Below are 23,333 nucleotides of genomic sequence, written 5' to 3'. Positions count from 1 at the left end.
AAGAGATAAACAGTATCTACAAGGTAAAATCAAGATAAAAATTTGGCTTCAAAGAAAATTTTAATCTTAATTTCAGTCAAATTGTTAGTCATAAAATATTTGACTGTCTTAATATTATATACTTCTATAACTTCTCTTACTATTTTGTCAACAATGATAAATCTGGACTGTGATGCATAATTCGCTGTTATATGAGACTAGTGTTCCAATGCTATAAAAATTGGCAGCATACTCTTTTTCTTGTTTTCATATAATTAAGTATCATGTTTCAGGTGTATGCTTTTCCTTACTAGGATTACCTTGACATTGATTTGATGGTTTTAAATTCTATAAAAGTATAATTTATACAATTTTTAAAACTAATAAACAAATTTACTAAAACTTACACATCTTTAATATGTTTTAATATATAAAAACACATATTTTGACTTTAATTTTCTTTTCCCAATACAATCGATTGTGGAATAATACATAAGACACTGTAGATGCATCGAAAACGGTTATCGACGTGATGTACTAGCTCCTTCACAATTTTATGAATTTGAAACATGAGATCTACTCTGCTAGCAACCGAGATTAAAAGAGAAAAATGCACTTTCTCGATTTTGACACACTATATTCCATAAAATGCATGTTTAGAAATCTTTAAACGTTGACTGCAATTGCACAATTTATTTAACAATCGTCCGTTAAGTATCAGAGTTCTGCCATTTACACTTTTCATAGAATGTATCTTCCTAGTCAGACCTGTTTGGAGTTATCTTTCCCTTACTCCACTAATCATTTTTATATGTCTAATCCAGAAATATGGATATATTTCCTTATTTTATATAGAAAGCAAAGTGATATTTTCTCCTATTTCAATAATCGAAATAGCTTTATAAAAATGTGTTATAAAAATTTATTTTTGCCATACTGTCTTCTGAAAAACAAAAAAATAAAAAATAAAAACTCATTTTATGTCACATTAATAGATTTCAATATTTAATCCAGTTAAATATGTTATTTTATATTTTTCATATTAAAAGAATGGAGCAAGATTTTTAATCCTCTCATTAACTGACACTCATTACACTGAGATAAATTATTTAGTAGTATGCATGAATTTCGTTCACTAATTTAAAACAATACAAAGACACATTACAGAAATCATATTTCATATTTCAACATCAACAGATGTGAATTATAAAGTGTTTTAAAGGGTTCAAATTTAATTGTTTAATTTAAAGCAAACACTGAATTAGTCATAATTTTTACATTCATTAACTTTATAAGAATTACAGATACACCTAGATAAAACCAGTAGGTAAAACATTGCACATGTGCTTCTGTATTACAGTCGATGTTATTTCGAATGGTTTGAGAAATTGTGACGCTATAAAGTTCATTGAACCTTTCGTTTTTTTTTTTTTAGTTGGGGCGTACCGTCATTTCTTCATTGGTGTTCAATGAATAGTGGTTATATTCTTACCATTATATAAAAATAAATTTAAATTTCATACAAGTGAAGAAAAAAAAATTATGTAAGCAATGCATGTGCATATCTCATTATAATGGTATTAAGCTATATTCTCATAATATTTTCTGTTGTTCATAGCTTAACTGTCATAAGACAGCTCTGATCGGAAGTTCTATCATAGCTTAACTGTCATAAGACAGCTCTGATCGGAGGTTCTTTCATAGCTTAGCTGTCATAATACAGCTCTGATCAGAAGTTCTTTCATAGCTTAACTGTCATGACAGCTCTGATCGGAAGTTCTATCATAGCTTAACTGTTATAAGACAGCTCTGATCAGAAGTTCTATCATAGCTTAACTGTCATAAGACAGCTCTGATCGGAAGTTCTATCATAGCTTAATTGTCATAAGACAGCTCTGATCGGAAGTTCTATTATAGCTTAATTGTCATAAGATAGCTCCGATTGGAAGTTCTATCATAGCTTAATTGTCATAATACAGCTCTGATCAGAAGTTCTTTCATAGCTTAATTGTCATAAGACAGCTCTGATCAGAAGTTCTATCATAGCTTAATTGTCATAAGACAGCTCTGATCAGAAGTTCTATCATAGCGTAACTGTCATAAGACAGCTCTGATCGGAAGTTCTATCATAGCTTAACTGTCATAAGACAGCTCTGATCGGAAGTTCTATCATAGCTTAACTGTCATAAGACAGCTCTGATCGGAAGTTCTATCATAGCTTAGCTGTCATAAGACAGCTCTGATCGGAAGTTCTATCATAGCTTAACTGTCATAAGACAGCTCTGATCGGAAGTTCTATCATAGCTTAATTGTCATAAGACAGCTCTGATCGGAAGTTCTATCATAGCTTAATTGTCATAAGACAGCTCTGATCGGAAGTTCTATCATATCTCAGTACAGGCCAATAAGTCTCCTGTGTGTCATGAGTAAGTTGCTGGAATCTGTGTTAAATACAGAAGTAATCAACCATCTCAGCAAAAATAACCTTCTTAGTGACACTCAATATGGTTTCCGTTCTGCTAAATCTACAGCAGATGTGCTTACAGTTATATTTCATAGGATTAGCAAATCTCTCGACGGAGGCAACCTTTCTAGGGCAATTGCTCTTGACATATCTAAGGCCTTTGATAGGGTATGGCATAAAGGTTTACTTCGTAAGATCTCTAGCTATGGTATAGCTGGAAATGTCTTTTCAATTATTAAATCATTTCTTTCTGATAGGTTCATAAGAGTAGTAGCTGAGGGGCAAAAATCAGAAGCTCACAGTATTAATGCCGGTGTCCCTCAGGGGTGCATCCTGGGCCCAACTCTTTTCCTGATCTACATTAATGATCTTCCAAATCACATCCTTACATCATTTGTAGACATTTATGCTGACGACACTACCATTTATGGTAGCACATCTAAGACAGTAAACGACCAAGTTCTCTCCAATTCTCTCTTCTCTGATCTTGAGCACGTATACAATGTAGGTAAGGAGTGGCTGGTTACTTTTAATGCATCTGAAACCAAGCTTCTCTCTTTACATCATCAACATTCTGATCCATATCTGGCATCAATTGAAATGAATGGCTCTCGTCTTCAGGAGGCCTCAAGTTTGGACAAGCTTCTGGGCTTGACCATTACTCCTGATCTTAAATGGAACACGTACATCAAATCTGTTGCCAAGGCCGCTGGAAAAATGGTGGGATCTTTCTATCGATCCGGTAGATATCTCACTGCTGATGCTATTCTCTATCTATATAAGAGCCAGGTACGTCCAAGGATGGAATACTGTTGCCACATCTGGGCAGGAGCTGCTAGAAAGGACTTGTCCTGCCTTGATAGAGTTCAAAATAGACTTCGTAGCCTCGTAGGAGATGTCCTTTTCTCTTCTTTGAAACCTCTATCTCACAGAAGAGATGTTGCGAGTTTGTCTCTGATGTATTATTATTTTCATGGAAAGTGTTCGACTGAGCTTCAATCTATGGTCCCCCCCTCGCCAAACTTTCACAAGAAACACTCGTCTAGCTGAAAACACGATCAATAATTCCCCCCACTCTTTATCTGTGCCTAAACCTAAACGTAGATTCCATGAACAAAGCTTCTTTCTTAGAACTGCACGCCTGTGGAATTGTCTTCCGTTTTCCTGCTTTCCGGCTGACTACAATATGGTTGTCTTCAAGTCTAATGTAAATAAGTTTTTGATGAGCCGTTCCATATATGTTATCAAATTTACCAAATTTTCATTACTAATGATTACTATATTGTCCAATTTCTACTGTACACTCTTTAACCCTTATCCTTGAGTGGCCTCTTGGCCTTGATAATGTGGTGATACCTATGTAAAAAAAAAGCTAAATTGTCATAATACAGCTCTGATCGGAAGTTCTATCATAGCTTAATTGTCATAAGACAGCTCTGATCGGAAGTTCTTTCATAGCTTAGCTGCCATAATACAGCTCTGATCGGAAGTTCTATCATAGCTTAATTGTAATAAGACAGATCTGATCGGAAGTTCTATCATAGCTTAATTGTCATAAGGCAGCTCCGATCGGAAGTTCTATCATAGCTTAACTGTCATAGGACAGCTCTGATCGGAAGTTCTATCATAGCTTTATTGTCATAAGACAGCTCTGATCGGAAGTTCTATCATAGCTTCATTGTCATAAGACAGCTCTGATCTGAAGTTCTATCATAGCTTAGCTGTCATAAGACAGCTCTGATCGGAAGTTCTATCATAGCTTAGCTGTCATAAGACAGCTCTGATTGGAAGTTCTATCATAGCTTCATTGTCATAAGACAGCTCTGATCGGAAGTTCTATCATAGCTTAATTGTCATAAGGCAGCTCCGATCGGAAGTTCTATCATAGCTTAATTTTTATAAGACAGCTCTGATCGGAAGTTCTATCATAGCTTAGCTGTCATAAGGCAGCTCCGATCGGAAGTTCTATCATAGCTTAATTGTCATAAGACAGCTCTGATTGGAAGTTCTATCATAGCTTAATTGTCATAAGACAGCTCCGATCGGAAGTTCTATCATAGCTTAACTGTCATAAGACAGCTCTGATCGGAAGTTCTATCATAGCTTAACTGTCATAAGACAGCTCCGATCGGAAGTTCTATCATAGCTTAATTGTCATATGACAGCTCTGATTGGAAGGTCTTTCATAGCTGTTTTAGCTAGGTTGAAATTAACATTTTTCATCCATTACCTCAGAGATAAAATTGGATTACGGTATGGTAATTCTCTGAAAAAAAAAAACTTGTGTAATAAATTGTTTTGTTATTATTAAACACATCCTCTTCTAAAAGCAAATTCCTTGTATTAATTTCTCCTCCTAATCATAAATTACAATTTTTTTTCTTCTTCTTATTTAAAATCTCCTCAAAAACTCATTGGTTTGGTAGCAAATAGTATTTTTTTCATCTGTTATTTGTTTGAAATATATTTTGTAGATAACATTGTATTAAGTCATTATGAAACCATGCATTGTAAATTTTTATGGCTTTTAATTACCCACCCCCCTCTCGAAACAAATTCCATTTTTTACCTCCAAGAAAAACCTGTGGTCTCTTCAACATCCAATTTTGCTTAGCAATTTCTCTTCTTATATCAAATTATTAGGTAAGACTGATCAGTTTCCACATGAGATGTACATAACTGATTGGTTTGTTTTAATCATGTGATATGGTAAATATTTGAAGTTTGATTTTCAGCTGCAGTTTTAAAAAAAAGAAAACAAGTAAGGGTGTTTAGTCATGTATGTACGTGAGGATGGAAGGGTGAAGCAACAGTTTTTATTATTTAAGTAGCACTTGAGTATGGGTGGGTGTAAAGAATGGTCCCCCCCCCCGAAATTATAACATTATTATTTATAAAATTAATAACTAATCAAATAAAATAGTAACTTAAATTCTGATCTTTTTAATCAATTTGAGTGAAATAGATAAAGTATTCCAATGATCCAATACTGTAATTGAACAGTATTTTACAGAAGTTTTTACTTCAACCAAACAACTTCTGGGCAATGCCTGGATAAGGAGAGCTAGATATTTATAAATTTCATAAATCATGTGTGTGTGCGTGTGTGTGTGTTTGTGTTGGACTGGACTGGGTTGTCAAAGGCTGTTTGAGATGCACACCATGAGTACATTTTTAGGGCGCTTGTGATAACCTTTGAAACTGGCCTTCTCGTGTGGTTTAGCTACTAAGCCTGGCGAAACTGTTTCTACTTACCAGGAGAAGGGACAAAGGCTGTCCACTGGTTCTTCAAAGCCAGCCATTTTAGGCAGGTAGGATTTGTCAACTTTGGAAGATAACCCATTTTGATTCTAAACCTCCACTGCCTTGCGGGATTATCAGGGGAAAGGCTAAAGGAGTAAACCCTGACAGAATATCCGGAGATGGAGTCATCCAAATTCAAATCTGGTGATGACACTCTTCTAAGTAGTCCCCCCAAACATGGATTACAGTAGCCATTTACAGTTGTAGGAGAATACTGATCGTCTAGGGTCTCCTTTGCCACTGGCATCATCTTTTCTACAATCAAGATAGTGGTGCCAGGAAAAGCGCACTTCTTATGCTACTCTTAAAACCTCATCATGCAGAATGTTTTTTCGACCTGAGTTTCTGACCTCTAAAAGTCTGACACTGATGGAGTAGCTAGTGACAAGAGCAGACTTTTAGCTGGACCTCTGCACATCAGCAGCACAGGGTATTGGCAGCTGGAATGGAGTGGCAGATATTTTCGGCAGACCTTTGTTTATCTGACCAGTCCTATTTAGGAACCGCACTGCTCACCCCAATAAAGGAAAGGCCTAGACATTAATCATTCAAAATAGTACCCAGAAAGGATACTGCACCTGTTGGGACATTCCATCATGTGGTCGAAAAACAATGTCATTTAGAATTGCAGCATGGAACATCAAGACTCTCCTGGATACTAGTCCGGGCAGACCACAACACAGAACAGCATATTGCTTGCAAGCTAAAACATTACAATGTGGACTTGATGGCACTCAGTGAGACCAGACTCCTTGAGGAAGGCTCACTCAATGAAGTAGTTGGGATCTTTACATTCCTTTGGAAAGAATACTCTATGGGCGGGCAACACTTTCACGGAATTGGCTTTACAATCAAGAACAACCACCTGCCTAAGCTCACAGAGTCACCAGCAGATTTCAATGAAAGACTCATGACTCTTCACATCCCATTTGCAAAATGCAGATATGTCACGTTAGTAAGTGTCTATGCACCAACTCTGTCATCGAATGATGGAGAGAAGGATCGCTTTTACCAGGTACTTGATGATACTCTCAGTTATATCCTGAGGAGTAATAAAATTACGCTGCTTGGTGATTTTAATACAAAGGCTGGGAAGAATTTGCAAAGCTTGAATGGTGTGATCAGCTCTCATGGAATTGGAAAGGTCAACCCAAATGGCATTAGACTTCTTAGTCTGTGTGTGGAGTACGATCTTAACCATCACAAACACCATCTTCTGACAGAAGAATAAATATAAGGCATCCTGGATGCATACTGGGTCCTAACATTGGCACCTGATTGACTATGCAATCATGAAGAGGGTGGACCACCGCATGATTCTGACAAAAGTCAGAATGTATATCCTGCCTCTAGCACATCATGGTAGTCCAAAGAGGAAAACACTCAACTGCACTAAACTCTTCGGTAGTGAGACCTGTGACAACTTCTGTCAACTCGTACCTGAGAAGCTGGCAGACATGGAGCAGCTGATAAGCTCAGAGTCCAGGATGGATGAGAAATGGACCTCTCTGTCCACCATCTTCCTTGACACTGCAGTGAAAGCCATTGGTTTCTAAACCAAAAGCCATCAGGACTAGTGTGATCAAAATGCCAGCAAGATCTCTATCCTCTTGGAAAGAATGCACAAAGTACATAGAGCTATCCTGAACAACCCACAATCTTAACTTCATAAAGAGCTATGGCAGTTCCTTCGTTCTGAGACCCAAACAATTCTAAGAACATTGCAAGATGAGTGGTGGTTTTCAAACGCCAATGAGATCCAGACCCATGCTGATAAAAGCGATACGCACAGATTCTATGATGCAGTGAGAGCTACAACATCGGAAACTGCTCACTGGCACCTGTTAGATCTGCTGATTGAGCATCAGACTCTAATAGTGGAGCGATAGGTTGAGAATTTCAACATCCTGCTCAACCAACCCACCCCAAACTGTCCTTGCTGAACTCCCTGAACACACCACCATGCCAGATCTTGACCTCCACCCAACCTTCGAAGAAATCCTGCATGCTGTCAAGACCTTGAAAACAACAAATCCCCTGGACATAATAACATCCCAGCCGAACTTCTAAAGGAAAGGGGTTACCTCTATACATGGACACTGCATCGCTACATTTCAGAGGTGTGGAGATAAGAGTGTGCCCTGCAGCAGTAGAAGGATGCTAACATTGTGATCATCTACAAGAACAAAGGAGACAAATCCATCTACTTCAATAGTAAGGGTATCTCTTTGTTAGCCATTGCTGAAAAGGTATTTGTAAGGTCATGCTCTGCAGAATAGTCTCCGCAATATCTGAATGGTTCACCCCAGAGTCGAAGTGTGATTTTCAAGAGAGCAGGGGAACAGTTGACATGATATTTGTGACACATTAGCTCCAGGAGAAATGCCAGGAGCAACATAGGGACTTGTTCATTGCCTTTGTCGACCTTTCGAAGGCATTTGACACAGTTAACAAGGACTTAATGTGGCAGGTCCTGAAGAGATTTTGGTGCCCACCCAAGTTTCTCTGCGTGTGCTGGCTTCAGTTCTCTTCAAAAATTTTCTTGTTGGTGTTACAACACTGCTATGTAAGGGGATAGAGAAGCAGGCTGGAGTTACTATCAACTTTAGGTGTGATCCTAATCTATTTAACATCAGGAGGCTGCAGACAATGACCAAACTGACCTTCGAAACCAATATACCAACGACTATGCCCTAGTTACCCATATACTGGAGGTCCTGCAAAACAGCCTGTCGGTAGCTGTAACTGCATACACCAGAATAGGACTGATGATCAACACCCAGAAGACTCTATCAGTACAGTGCTGACTTCCCACGAAACTGAATAACTCTAACAGCAGCATGACAACACCTTCTCTCGATGCCCACATTTAAATATCTAAGGCACACGATGTCTAACATTTGCTCATTAGATGATGAGATCCAGAATCGCCTCAAGCAAGCATCAACATCCTTTGGTCACCTAAGGAAAAGGGTTTTTCAGAACAGCAACATCAGACTCCACACCAAAATGCTAGTGTATAGAACAGTATGCATCACAACACTGCTGTATGGATGTGAGTCTTGGACGAGCTATATGTGAAGCCTGAAGACTTTCTATATAAGATATCGCCAGAAGATCCTTGGCATTACATGAAAGGACAGAGTGCTGCACATAGGTGTTGAGGCAGGCAGGCAGCTGCAGTATGGAGTTCATCATGATCCAATAACAACTCAATTGGCCGGGGCACATCATTAAAATCCTCAGCCACAGATTACCTTATACAATCCTCTATAGTCAATTATTTCAAAGTTGATGTAGTGCCGGTTGGCAGAGGAAGCATTTCAAATACCACATCAAGAGATCTCTGAAGAGGTGTTATATAGATCCTTCTTCACTAGAAAAACTTGCTTCCTGCCGGTATCTCTGGCACTCCCTCTGCTCACAGGGAGTGGATTGTATTGAGGACCAGCCAATACAGGACCAAACAGTGGAGTGTGCAAAGAGGCATACTTGCCAGGTCATCCCTGCTCCACCCAGCACCTCCTTTACATGCCCAATCTGTGACTGCACCTGTGGGTCCAGGATTGGACTATTTAAACATCAACAGACTCACAAGAAGAAAATTGTCATTATAGAATAACGATAGGCAACTAAGAGAAAAAATGTGTGTGTGTGTGGGGGGGGGGACTTGCTTCTACATTGGATATTCAAGTTTTTACAGATTCTCTAGTGGAGATATTTCCACACTCGATTGTGTCGCATTGTATAATAGTAATCCGACAACAGGACTTTACAACTAGATGTTAGGTGACTCTCTACTTCTGGGTGGTAGAACCTGCATTTGTTGATATTGCTGAGACCACTCATCTTTTTAAAAGCATTGGTCATCAAGTCTTAATCTTGACCGCTCACTATCATTCTCTCCTCATCATAGTGAAGAGATCCTTTTTAATCCAGTCTACAGAGCCTTCTTTATCTAGATATTCTTTATCTATATATTCTTTATCTATATATTCTTTATCTATATATTCTTTATCTAGATATTCTTTATCCAGATATTCTTTATCTATATATTCTTTATCTAGATATTCTTTATCTATATATTCTTTATCTATATATTCTTTATCTAGATATTCTTTATCTATATATTCTTTATCTATATATTCTTTATCTAGATATCCTTTATCTAGATATTCTTTATCTATATATTCTTTATCTAGATATTCTTTATCTATATATTCTTTATCTAGATATTCTTTATCTATATATTCTTTATCAATATATTCTTTATCTATATATTCTTTATCTATATATTCTTTATCTAGATATTCTTTATCTATATATTCTTTATCTAGATATTCTTTATCTATATATTCTTTATCTATATATTCTTTATCTATATATTCTTTATCTAGATATTCTTTATCTAGATATTCTTTATCTAGATATTCTTTATCTATATATTCTTTATCTATATATTCTTTATCTATATATTCTTTATCTAGATATTCTTTATCTATATATTCTTTATCTAGATATTCTTTATCTATATATTCTTTATCTATATATTCTTTATCTATATATTCTTTATCTATATATTCTTTATCTAGATATTCTTTATCTATATATTCTTTATCTATATATTCTTTATCTAGATATTCTTTATCTATATATTCTTTATCTAGATATTCTTTATCTAGATATTCTTTATCTAGATATTCTTTATCTAGATATTCTTTATCTAGATATTCTTTATCTATATATTCTTTATCTATATATTCTTTATCTAGATATTCTTTATCTATATATTCTTTATCTAGATATTCTTTATCTAGATATTCTTTATCTATATATTCTTTATCTATATATTCTTTATCTAGATATTCTTTATCTATATATTCTTTATCTATATATTCTTTATCTATATATTCTGAATCTAGATATTCTTTATCTATATATTCTTTATCTAGATATTCTTTATCTAGATATTCTTTATCTATATATTCTTTATCTATATATTCTTTATCTATATATTCTTTATCTAGATATTCTTTATCTATATATTCTTTATCTATATATTCTTTATCTAGATATTCTTTATCTATATATTCTTTATCTAGATATTCTTTATCTAGATATTCTTTATCTATATATTCTTTATCTATATATTCTTTATCTATATATTCTTTATCTAGATATTCTTTATCTATATATTCTTTATCTATATATTCTTTATCTATATATTCTTTATCTAGATATTCTTTATCTATATATTCTTTATCTATATATTCTTTATCTATATATTCTTTATCTATATATTCTTTATCTATATATTCTTTATCTATATATTCTTTATCTAGATATTCTTTATCTATATATTCTTTATCTATATATTCTTTATCTATATATTCTTTATCTAGATATTCTTTATCTATATATTCTTTATCTATATATTCTTTATCTAGATATTCTTTATCTATATATTCTTTATCTAGATATTCTTTATCTATATATTCTTTATCTATATATTCTTTATCTATATATTCTTTATCTAGATATTCTTTATCTATATATTCTTTATCTATATATTCTTTATCTATATATTCTTTATCTAGATATTCTTTATCTATATATTCTTTATCTATATATTCTTTATCTATATATTCTTTATCTATATATTCTTTATCTAGATATTCTTTATCTAGATATTCTTTATCTATATATTCTTTATCTAGATATTCTTTATCTATATATTCTTTATCTAGATATTCTTTATCTAGATATTCTTTATCTATATATTCTTTATCTATATATTTTCTTATCTAGATATTCTTTATCCAGATATTCTTTATCTATATATTCTTTATCTATATATTCTTTATCTATATATTCTTTATCTATATATTCTTTATCTAGATATTCTTTATCTATATATTCTTTATCCAGATATTCTTTATCTAGATATTCTTTATCTAGATATTCTTTATCTATATATTCTTTATCTATATATTCTTTATCTATATATTCTTTATCTATATATTCTTTATCTATATATTCTTTATCTATATATTCTTTATCTAGATATTCTTTATCTAGATATTCTTTATCCAGATATTCTTGATCTAGATATTCTTTATCTAGATATTCTTTATCTATATATTCTCTATCTATATATTCTTTATCTATATATTCTTTATCTATATATTCTTTATCTAGATATTCTTTATCCAGATATTCTTTATCTAGATATTCTTTATCTATATATTCTTTATCCAGATATTCTTTATCTATATATTCTTTATCTATATATTCTTTATCTATATATTCTTTATCTATATATTCTTTATCTATATATTCTTTATCTATATATTCTTTATCCAGATATTCTTTATCTATATATTCTTTATCTAGATATTCTTTATCTATATATTCTTTATCTAGATATTCTTTATCTAGATATTCTTTATCTAGATATTCTTTATCTATATATTCTTTATCTAGATATTCTTTATCCAGATATTCTTTATCTATATATTCTTTATCTATATATTCTTTATCTAGATATTCTTTATCTATATATTCTTTATCTATATATTCTTTATCTATATATTCTTTATCTATATATTCTTTATCTATATATTCTTTATCTATATATTCTTTATCTATATATTCTTTATCTAGATATTCTTTATCTATATATTCTTTATCTAGATATTCTTTATCCAGATATTCTTTATCTATATATTCTTTATCTAGATATTCTTTATCTATATATTCTTTATCTATATATTCTTTATCTATATATTCTTTATCTAGATATTCTTTATCTATATGTTCTTTATCTAGATATTCTTTATCTAGATATTCTTTATCTAGATATTCTTTATCTAGATATTCTTTATCTATATATTCTTTATCTAGATATTCTTTATCCAGATATTCTTTATCTAGATATTCTTTATCAATATATTCTTTATCTAGATATTCTTTATCTAGATATTCTTTATCTAGATATTCTTTATCTAGATATTCTTTATCTATATATTCTTTATCTATATATTCTTTATCTATATATTCTTTATCTATATATTCTTTATCTATATATTCTTTATCTAGATATTCTTTATCTATATATTCTTTATCTAGATATTCTTTATCTAGATATTCTTTATCTATATATTCTTTATCTATATATTCTTTATCTATATATTCTCTATCTATATATTCTTTATCCAGATATTCTTTATCTAGATATTCTTCATCTAGATATTCTTTATCTAGATATTCTTTATCTAGATATTCTTTATCTATATATTCTTTATCTATATATTCTTTATCTATATATTCTTTATCTAGATATTCTTTATCTAGATATTCTTTATCCAGATATTCTTTATCTATATATTCTTTATCTATATATTCTTTATCTAGATATTCTTTATCTAGATATTCTTTATCTAGATATTCTTTATCTATATATTCTTTATCTAGATATTCTTTATCTATATATTCTTTATCTATATATTCTTTATCTATATATTCTTTATCTATATATTCTTTATCTATATATTCTTTATCTAGATATTCTTTATCTATATATTCTTTATCTATATATTCTTTATCTAGATATTCTTTATCTAGATATTCTTTATCTAGATATTCTTTATCTAGATATTCTTTATCTAGATATTCTTTATCTATATATTCTTCATCTAGATATTCTTTATCTATATATTCTTTATCTATATATTCTTTATCTATATATTCTTTATCTATATATTCTTTATCTATATATTCTTTATCTATATATTCTTTATCTAGATATTCTTTATCTATATATTCTTTATCTATATATTCTTTATCTAGATATTCTTTATCTATATATTCTTTATCTAGATATTCTTTATCTAGATATTCTTTATCTATATATTCTTTATCTAGATATTCTTCATCTATATATTCTTCATCTATATATTCTTTATCTATATATTCTTTATCTATATATTCTCTATCTATATATTCTTTATCCAGATATTCTTTATCTAGATATTCTTTATCTATATATTCTTTATCTAGATATTCTTTATCTAGATATTCTTTATCTATATATTCTTTATCTAGATATTCTTTATCTAGATATTCTTTATCTAGATATTCTTTATCTAGATATTCTTTATCTATATATGCTTTATCTATATATTCTCTATCTATATATGCTTTATCCAGATATTCTTTATCTATATATTCTTTATCCAGATATTCTTTATCTAGATATTCTTCATCTATATATTCTTTATCTATATATTCTTTATCTAGATATTCTTTATCTAGATATTCTTTATCTAGATATTCTTTATCTAGATATTCTTTATCTAGATATTCTTCATCTAGATATTCTTTATCCATATATTCTTTATCTATATATTCTTTATCTATATATTCTTTATCTAGATATTCTTTATCTAGATATTCTTTATCTAGATATTCTTTATCTAGATATTCTTTATCTAGATATTCTTTATCTAGATATTCTTTATCTAGATATTCTTCATCTAGATATTCTTCATCAATATATTCTTTATCTATATATTCTTTATCTATATATTCTCTACCTATATATTCTTTATCTAGATATTCTTCATCAATATATTCTTTATCTATATATTCTTTATCTATATATTCTCTATCTATATATTCTTTATCCAGATATTCTTTATCTAGATATTCTTTATCTAGATATTCTTTATCTAGATATTCTTTATCTAGATATTCTTTATCTATATATTCTTTATCTATATATTCTCTATCTATATATTCTTTATCCAGATATTCTTTATCTAGATATTCTTTATCTAGATATTCTTTATCTAGATATTCTTTATCTAGATATTCTTTATCTATATATTCTTTATCTATATATTCTTTATCTAGATATTCTTTATCTAGATATTCTTTATCTATATATTCTTTATCTAGATATTCTTTATCTATATATATACTTTATCCAGATATTCTTTATCTAGATATTCTTTATCTAGATATTCTTTATCTAGATATTCTTTATCTATATATTCTTTATCTATATATTCTTTATCTATATATTCTTTATCTATATATTCTTTATCTATATATTCTTTATCTAGATATTCTTTATCTAGATATTCTTTATCCAGATATTCTTTATCTAGATATTCTTTATCTAGATATTCTTTATCTATATATTCTTTATCTATATATTCTTTATCTATATATTCTTTATCTATATATTCTTTATCTATATATTCTTTATCTAGATATTCTTTATCCAGATATTCTTTATCTAGATATTCTTTATCTATATATTCTTTATCCAGATATTCTTTATCTATATATTCTTTATCTATATATTCTTTATCTATATATTCTTTATCTAGATATTCTTTATCTAGATATTCTTTATCCAGATATTCTTTATCTAGATATTCTTTATCTAGATATTCTTTATCTATATATTCTTTATCTAGATATTCTTTATCTAGATATTCTTTATCTAGATATTCTTTATCTATATATTCTTTATCTAGATATTCTTTATCTAGATATTCTTTATCTATATATTCTTTATCTATATATTCTTTATCTATATATTCTTTATCTATATATTCTTTATCTATATATTCTTTATCTAGATATTCTTTATCTATATATTCTTTATCTATATATTCTTTATCTAGATATTCTTTATCTATATATTCTTTATCTATATATTCTTTATCTAGATATTCTTTATCTATATATTCTTTATCTAGATATTCTTTATCTAGATATTCTTTATCTAGATATTCTTTATCTAGATATTCTTTATCTATATATTCTTTATCTATATATTCTTCATCTATATATTCTTTATCTATATATTCTTTATCTATATATTCTCTATATATTCTCTATCTATATATTCTTTATCCAGATATTCTTTATCTAGATATTCTTCATCTAGATATTCTTTATCTATATATTCTTTATCTAGATATTCTTTATCTAGATATTCTTTATCTAGATATTCTTTATCTAGATATTCTTTATCTATATATTCTTTGTCTATATATTCTTTATCTATATATGCTTTATCTATATATTCTCTATCTATATATTCTTTATCCAGATATTCTTTATCTAGATATTCTTCATCTAGATATTCTTTATCTATATATTCTTTATCTATATATTCTTTATCTAGATATTCTTTATCTAGATATTCTTTATCTAGATATTCTTTATCTAGATATTCTTTATCTAGATATTCTTCATCTAGATATTCTTTATCCATATATTCTTTATCTATATATTCTTTATCTATATATTCTTTATCTATATATTCTTTATCTAGATATTCTTTATCTAGATATTCTTTATCTAGATATTCTTTATCTAGATATTCTTTATCTAGATATTCTTTATCTAGATATTCTTTATCTAGATATTCTTCATCAATATATTCTTTATCTATATATTCTTTATCTATATATTCTCTATCTATATATTCTTTATCCAGATATTCTTTATCTAGATATTCTTTATCTAGATATTCTTTATCTAGATATTCTTTATCTATATATTCTTTATCTGTATATTCTTTATCTAGATATTCTTTATCTATATATTCTTTATCTATATATTCTTTATCTAGATATTCTTTATCTATATATTCTTTATCTAGATATTCTTTATCTAGATATTCTTTATCTATATATTCTTTATCTATATATTCTTTATCTAGATATTCTTTATCCAGATATTCTTTATCTATATATTCTTTATCTATATATTCTTTATCTATATATTCTTTATCTATATATTCTTTATCTAGATATTCTTTATCTATATATTCTTTATCCAGATATTCTTTATCTAGATATTCTTTATCTAGATATTCTTTATCTATATATTCTTTATCTATATATTCTTTATCTATATATTCTTTATCTATATATTCTTTATCTATATATTCTTTATCTATATATTCTTCATCTAGATATTCTTTATCTATATATTCTTTATCCAGATATTCTTTATCTAGATATTCTTTATCTATATATTCTTTATCTATATATTCTTTATCTATATATTCTTTATCTATATATTCTTTATCTAGATATTCTTTATCCAGATATTCTTTATCTAGATATTCTTTATCTATATATTCTTTATCCAGATATTCTTTATCTATATATTCTTTATCTATATATTCTTTATCTATATATTCTTTATCTAGATATTCTTTATCTATATATTCTTTATCCAGATATTCTTTATCTAGATATTCTTTATCTAGATATTCTTTATCTATATATTCTTTATCTAGATATTCTTTATCTAGATATTCTTTATCTATATATTCTTTATCTATATATTCTTTATCTATATATTCTTTATCTAGATATTCTTTATCCAGATATTCTTTATCTATATATTCTTTATCTAGATATTCTTTATCTATATATTCTTTATCTAGATATTCTTTATCTAGATATTCTTTATCTAGATATTCTTTATCTATATATTCTTTATCTAGATATTCTTTATCCAGATATTCTCTATCTATATATTCTTTATCCAGATATTCTTTATCTAGATATTCTTCATCTAGATATTCTTTATCTAGATATTCTTTATCTATATATTCTTTATCTATATATTCTTTATCTATATATTATTTATCTAGATATTCTTTATCTAGATATTCTTTATCCAGATATTCTTTATCTATATATTCTTTATCTATATATTCTTTATCTAGATATTCTTTATCTAGATATTCTTTATCTATATATTCTTTGTCTATATATTCTTTATCTATATATGCTTTATCTATATATTCTCTATCTATATATTCTTTATCCAGATATTCTTTATCTAGATATTCTTCATCTAGATATTCTTTATCTATATATTCTTTATCTATATATTCTTTATCTATATATTCTTTATCTAGATATTCTTTATCTAGATATTCTTTATCTAGATATTCTTTATCTAGATATTCTTTATCTAGATATTCTTCATCTAGATATTCTTTATCCATATATTCTTTATCTATATATTCTTTATCTATATATTCTTTATCTAGATATTCTTTATCTAGATATTCTTTATCTAGATATTCTTTATCTAGATATTCTTTATCTAGATATTCTTTATCTAGATATTCTTTATCTAGATATTCTTCATCTAGATATTCTTCATCAATATATTCTTTATCTATATATTCTTTATCTATATATTCTCTATCTATATATTCTTTATCCAGATATTCTTTATCTAGATATTCTTTATCTAGATATTCTTTATCTAGATATTCTTTATCTAGATATTCTTTATCTATATATTCTTTATCTATATATTCTTTATCTAGATATTCTTTATCTAGATATTCTTTATCTATATATTCTTTATCTAGATATTCTTTATGTATATATTCTTTATCTAGATATTCTTTATCTATATATTCTTTATCTATATATTCTTCATCTAGATATTCTTTATCTATATATTCTTTATCCAGATATTCTTTATCTAGATATTCTTTATCTATATATTCTTTATCTATATATTCTTTATCTATATATTCTTTATCTATATATTCTTTATCTATATATTCTTTATCTAGATATTCTTTATCCAGATATTCTTTATCTAGATATTCTTTATCTATATATTCTTTATCCAGATATTCTTTATCTATATATTCTTTATCTATATATTCTTTATCTATATATTCTTTATCTAGATATTCTTTATCTATATATTCTTTATCCAGATATTCTTTATCTAGATATTCTTTATCTAGATATTCTTTATCTATATATTCTTTATCTAGATATTCTTTATCTATATATTCTTTATCCAGATATTCTTTATCTATATATTCTTTATCTATATATTCTTTATCTATATATTCTTTATCTATATATTCTTTATCTATATATTCTTCATCTAGATATTCTTTATCTATATATTCTTTATCCAGATATTCTTTATCTAGATATTCTTTATCTATATATTCTTTATCTATATATTCTTTATCTATATATTCTTTATCTATATATTCTTTATCTATATATTCTTTATCTAGATATTCTTTACCCAGATATTCTTTATCTAGATATTCTTTATCTATATATTCTTTATCCAGATATTCTTTATCTATATATTCTTTATCTATATATTCTTTATCTATATATTCTTTATCTAGATATTCTTTATCTATATATTCTTTATCCAGATATTCTTTATCTAGATATTCTTTATCTAGATATTCTTTATCTATATATTCTTTATCTAGATATTCTTTATCTATATATTCTTTATCCAGATATTCTTTATCTAGATATTCTTTATCTAGATATTCTTTATCTATATATTCTTTATCTATATATTCTTTATCTATATATTCTTTATCTATATATTCTTTATCTATATATTCTTTATCTATATATTCTTCATCTAGATATTCTTTATCTATATATTCTTTATCCAGATATTCTTTATCTAGATATTCTTTATCTATATATTCTTTATCTATATATTCTTTATCTATATATTCTTTATCTATATATTCTTTATCTATATATTCTTTATCTATATATTCTTTATCTATATATTCTTTATCTAGATATTCTTTATCTATATATTCTTTATCTAGATATTCTTTATCTAGATATTCTTTATCTATATATTCTTTATCTATATATTCTTTATCTAGATATTCTTTATCCAGATATTCTTTATCTATATATTCTTTATCTATATATTCTTTATCTATATATTCTTTATCTAGATATTCTTTATCTATATATTCTTTATCCAGATATTCTTTATCTAGATATTCTTTATCTAGATATTCTTTATCTATATATTCTTTATCTATATATTCTTTATCTATATATTCTTTATCTATATATTCTTTATCTATATATTCTTCATCTAGATATTCTTAATCTATATATTCTTTATCCAGATATTCTTTATCTAGATATTCTTTATCTATATATTCTTTATCTATATATTCTTTATCTATATATTCTTTATCTATATATTCTTTATCTATATATTCTTTATCTAGATATTCTTTATCCAGATATTCTTTATCTAGATATTCTTTATCTATATATTCTTTATCCAGATATTCTTTATCTATATATTCTTTATCTATATATTCTTTATCTATATATTCTTTATCTAGATATTCTTTATCTATATATTCTTTATCCAGATATTCTTTATCTAGATATTCTTTATCTAGATATTCTTTATCTATATATTCTTTATCTAGATATTCTTTATCTAGATATTCTTTATCTATATATTCTTTATCTAGATATTCTTCATCTAGATATTCTTTATCTAGATATTCTTTATCTATATATTCTTTATCTATATATTCTTTATCCAGATATTCTTTATCTAGATATTCTTTATCTAGATATTCTTTATCTATATATTCTTTATCTATATATTCTTTATCTATATATTCTTTATCTATATATTCTTTATCTATATATTCTTTATCTATATATTCTTCATCTAGATATTCTTTATCTATATATTCTTTATCCAGATATTCTTTATCTAGATATTCTTTATCTATATATTCTTTATCTATATATTCTTTATCTATATATTCTTTATCTATATATTCTTTATCTATATATTCTTTATCTATATATTCTTTATCTAGATATTCTTTATCCAGATATTCTTTATCTAGATATTCTTTATCTATATATTCTTTATCCAGATATTCTTTATCTATATATTCTTTATCTATATATTCTTTATCTATATATTCTTTATCTAGATATTCTTTATCTATATATTCTTTATCCAGATATTCTTTATCTAGATATTCTTTATCTAGATATTCTTTATCTATATATTCTTTATCTAGATATTCTTTATCTAGATATTCTTTATCTATATATTCTTTATCTATATATTCTTTATCTATATATTCTTTATCTAGATATTCTTTATCCAGATATTCTTTATCTATATATTCTTTATCTAGATATTCTTTATCTATATATTCTTTATCTATATATTCTTTATCTAGATATTCTTTATCTAGATATTCTTTATCTATATATTCTTTATCTAGATATTCTTTATCCAGATATTCTCTATCTATATATTCTTTATCCAGATATTCTTTATCTAGATATTCTTCATCTAGATATTCTTTATCTATATATTCTTTATCTATATATTCTTTATCTATATATTCTTTATCTAGATATTCTTTATCTAGATATTCTTTATCCAGATATTCTTTATCTATATATTCTTTATCTATATATTCTTTATCTAGATATTCTTTATCTAGATATTCTTTATCTAGATATTCTTTATCTATATATTCTTTATCTAGATATTCTTTATCTAGATATTCTTTATCTATATATTCTTTATCTATATATTCTTTATCTATATATTCTTTATCTAGATATTCTTTATCTATATATTCTTTATCTATATATTCTTTATCTAGATATTCTTTATCTAGATATTCTTTATCTAGATATTCTTTATCTAGATATTCTTTATCTATATATTCTTCATCTAGATATTCTTTATCTAGATATTCTTTATCTATATATTCTTTATCTATATATTCTTTATCTATATATTCTTTATCTATATATTCTTTATCTATATATTCTTTATCTAGATATTCTTTATCTATATATTCTTTATCTATATATTCTTTATCTAGATATTCTTTATCTAGATATTCTTTATCTAGATATTCTTTATCTAGATATTCTTTATCTATATATTCTTTATCTAGATATTCTTTATCTATATATTCTTTATCTATATATTCTTCATCTATATATTCTTTATCTATATATTCTTTATCTATATATTCTCTATCTATATATTCTTTATCCAGATATTCTTTATCTAGATATTCTTCATCTAGATATTCTTTATCTATATATTCTTTATCTAGATATTCTTTATCTAGATATTCTTTATCTAGATATTCTTTATCTAGATATTCTTTATCTAGATATTCTTTGTCTATATATTCTTTATCTATATATGCTTTATCTATATATTCTCTATCTATATATTCTTTATCCAGATATTCTTTATCTAGATATTCTTCATCTAGATAGTCTTTATCTATATATTCTTTATCTATATATTCTTTATCTATATATTCTTTATCTAGATATTCTTTATCTAGATATTCTTTATCTAGATATTCTTTATCTAGATATTCTTTATCTAGATATTCTTCATCTAGATATTCTTCATCTAGATATTCTTTATCTATATATTCTTTATCTATATATTCTTTATCTAGATATTCTTTATCTAGATATTCTTTATCTAGATATTCTTTATCTAGATATTCTTTATCTAGATATTCTTCATCTAGATATTCTTTATCAATATATTCTTTATCTATATATTCTTTATCTATATATTCTTTATCCAGATATTCTTTATCTAGATATTCTTTATCTAGATATTCTTTATCTAGATATTCTTTATCTAGATATTCTTTATCTAGATATTCTTTATCTAGATATTCTTTATCTATATATTCTTTATCTATATATTCTTTATCTATATATTCTTTATCTATATATTCTTTATCTAGATATTCTTTATCTAGATATTCTTTATCCAGATATTCTTTATCTAGATATTCTTTATCTAGATATTCTTTATCTAGATATTCTTTATCTATATATTCTTTATCTATATATTCTTTATCTATATATTCTTTATCTATATATTCTTTATCTAGATATTCTTTATCCAGATATTCTTTATCTAGATATTCTTTATCTATATATTCTTTATCCAGATATTCTTTATCTATATATTCTTTATCTATATATTCTTTATCTATATATTCTTTATCTATATATTCTTTATCCAGATATTCTTTATCTAGATATTCTTTATCTATATATTCTTTATCTATATATTCTTTATCTAGATATTCTTTATCTAGATATTCTTTATCTATATATTCTTTATCTAGATATTCTTTATCTAGATATTCTTTATCTATATATTCTTTATCTATATATTCTTTATCTATATATTCTTTATCTAGATATTCTTTATCCAGATATTCTTTATCTAGATATTCTTTATCTAGATATTCTTTATCTATATATTTTTTATCTATATATTCTTTATCTAGATATTCTTTATCTAGATATTCTTTATCTAGATATTCTTTATCTATATATTCTTTATCTAGATATTCTTTATCCAGATATTCTCTATCTATATATTCTTTATCCAGATATTCTTCATCTAGATATTCTTTATCTAGATATTCTTTATCTATATATTCTTTATCTATATATTCTTTATCTAGATATTCTTTATCTAGATATTCTTTATCCAGATATTCTTTATCTATATATTCTTTATCTAGATATTCTTTATCTAGATATTCTTTATCTAGATATTCTTTATCTATATATTCTTTATCTATATATTCTTTATCTAGATATTCTTTATCTAGATATTCTTTATCTATATATTCTTTATCTATATATTCTTTATCTATATATTCTTTATCTAGATATTC

At 26.2% G+C, this 23,333-nt stretch overlaps 1 protein-coding gene across 13 annotated transcripts in view; it reads right to left on the bottom strand.

Annotated features, from left to right (window-relative positions):
- LOC145254565 (dual specificity calcium/calmodulin-dependent 3',5'-cyclic nucleotide phosphodiesterase 1A-like) overlaps positions 1-23,333 on the bottom strand; it is a 1,571,136-nt gene that overhangs the window by 419,707 nt on the left and 1,128,096 nt on the right. The gene's annotated exons all lie outside the window — the stretch shown is intronic.

This window comes from Euprymna scolopes, chromosome 30, assembly GCF_053919585.1.
Source record: "Euprymna scolopes isolate OS-2025 chromosome 30, ASM5391958v1, whole genome shotgun sequence".
NCBI classification, from domain to species: domain Eukaryota; kingdom Metazoa; phylum Mollusca; class Cephalopoda; order Sepiida; family Sepiolidae; genus Euprymna; species Euprymna scolopes.
The sequence above is the reverse complement of the archived record's forward strand: the minus strand, read 5'-3'. Positions and strand labels throughout refer to the sequence as shown.